Source organism: Limulus polyphemus, unplaced genomic scaffold (assembly GCF_000517525.1).
Source record: "Limulus polyphemus unplaced genomic scaffold, Limulus_polyphemus-2.1.2 Scaffold760, whole genome shotgun sequence".
Taxonomy (NCBI): domain Eukaryota; kingdom Metazoa; phylum Arthropoda; class Merostomata; order Xiphosura; family Limulidae; genus Limulus; species Limulus polyphemus.
The window spans coordinates 227,491-230,196 of NW_013666370.1; positions in this window are offsets into that span (position 1 = coordinate 227,491).

Consider the following 2,706-nt stretch of genomic DNA (forward strand, 5'->3'; position numbering starts at 1 on the left):
CCATGCTGGGCCTATTACTGTTTATCAGCCATACTGCCGTTTAAACGACACGATTACAGCAAACATAAACGCTGAATAAATTGGAAAAAAAATTACAAAGAAATGGCTTGATGTAGGAAAAAGGCCTGGATAATTGTAGTGTTTACATAAGAACGACTGACTATTGCATCCATACTCAGCCCTCTGTAGTTTTAAAATTTTCATTCACTTTTATATCTACATCCCAGAAAGTCCTAAGCCCCAAAATAATCCTTAATAGAGATCTACAACTGTTTTGATATTTAATATTTTTGTATTAGTGGAAAAGGGAGTTCATAGTTAAGGATAAAAGTGAAATTATCAAAACATCTTTTTAGATATTGGGTTACCTTATCTTATGTTGCCACCATTCTGCCTCCTTATATGAAAATTAGAAACTAGTTAGTGTTTTGCTGTTATTAACAGTACGATAAAAAAAAAGGCCTAGTTTTGGGTAGGTTTCAAAATTATGTGCATTTTTAGGCCAAACACCTATCACTACTAGTTGTACTATCCACGCTATTCATTGTTAAAATGTTATGAGTCTGGGAATAGTTACACTTACTGGGAGACTGCTGATCTGATTTAGAACTGAATAAAAATATATCTATTATATATGTAATTTATTCAGTAATGCTGCCACAGGTGTCGTTCGGCACTGGCACACGGGGATCGAAACCCCCAGTTGGTGTCTTGAAAAATCATAATAGAAAACCATTGTCGATATCTTACTGAAACGCCGAAAATACCTACGCCTATCGGTCCGAGTTCTGACACCTAGCAACGTCTCTGAATGTTGCACTTACTGTTGACTTGTGTATGTAGTACAAAGTGATGGAAGTCAATCACTTTTGATAAAGTGAGGGATCTAGGATTTCACATTAACGGCATAGCCAGGTGGTTAGGGCGCTCTACTCGCAATCTGAGGGTCGCGGGTTCGAATCCCCGTCCCACCAAACATTCTCGCTCTTTCAGCTGTGTGGGCTTTATAATGTCAAATCCCCAGGAGTTGGCGGTGGGTGGTGAATTAGGGACGGCTAGCACAGATATCACTCGTGTAGCTTTCGCGAAAATCAATACAAATAAACAAATAAATTTCACATTAAACACAGCCGTGGATTCAGCCAACAATAAAATGTTTTTATGCGTCCAAACTTTTATGAGCCTTCAATGACACCCTAGTATAGTGGAACAGTTAATTAAATATTTGTATATATTTAGGTTTTGAAAGTTGTGTGACTGACTGGTCTAGTAGCACTTATCTGGTGTTGTAAATAATATTTGTGGTATGTGTACGGATCGCCCCGCAGTGGCACAGCGGTATGTCTGCGGACTTACAACGCTAGAATCCGGGTTTCGATACCCGTGGTGGACAGAGCACAGATAGCCCATTGTGTAGCTTTGTGTTTAATTACAAAACAAACAAATGTGTACGGATCTTAGTAAGTTTTAATTTAGCGATATACCTAATTCTTTGGTGTTTCATCCAAACTTTTATACTACATGATATAGAATACAAGTGCTTTTACTCGTAGCAGTTGGTAAATTTAATACTTCTTCGTCCATGCAATATGGTTTCTAAAATTAGGTTGACGTGATAGTATCACGTGTTGGATAGACCTTTATAGGTTCGAATCAACGATTGGTCACTACATACGGTATTTACTCTCAACTGTGAGCTCGTTATGAAGTCTGAGAACCAATCTCTGTTGGATACCTTCGTTGCTAGCGGTGGTTTCGACTCTTAATCCAGGAACGTATAATAGTTTTCTTGGTAAGGTACATAAAATTTCTAAAACGGAAGAAACGTGACGAAAAAGGAGTCGTTATATGTTTGATTAATAGGTCAAGATGTAATCCATAAAATATGACCAGTGACTAAGTTGGGAAAATGATAGAATCCTCAGTGACACAGTGGTTTGTTTGTCTGCGGACTTACAACGCCAGAAACCTGGTTTCGATACCTATGGTGAGCAGAGCATGGATAAGCTTTTTTGCTTAACTACAAAAAAAAAAAAAAGAGTTAGAAAAATAGATGCATTTTATTTTTTTTTGTTGTTGTTGTTGTTTTGTTTCAACATGCACATTACGGCTTAAATCATGTACATACATATTAACAGGTAAACAATACAACGACATTAACTTTATAAGAAAAGCTAAGGGAAGAAGTGGTGGTGTGGGTGAAAAAATTTGATTAAAATTAAAAATGAAAAAGAGCTTTTCATTGCATTCAGTTATAACTGTTATTTTCGAAGAACAACAACAATAATTTCTACAAATATAAAGACGTTGAAAGATTAAAGTATGCTACATGACCACAATAAATCATAATTAAAATTATAAGTTTTACTACAAAATCAACGAAGAACATCATACAGAGAGAACACCTGTTGCCAGGGGCAGATTAAGATGGAGGCTATTGGGAATGCAGCCCCAGACCCGAGCTAAAAAAAAAGGCCCGTTATGAGTTTGTTTTTTTACTTATTCTTCAGTCACGATCATAATAGGTTTGGTCGAGCGATTTAGCCCCAGGCTCGTCTAAACCTTAATCCGCCCTTGCTTGTTGCTCACCATATAAATCGTAAATAGTTTCATGTTTTAAAGACTTCCTCTGGTAATTCAGTTATAATAGTTCCAGTAAATTATTATCTTCCTTCGGTTTTATGTTGCCATTAATGTGGATATAAT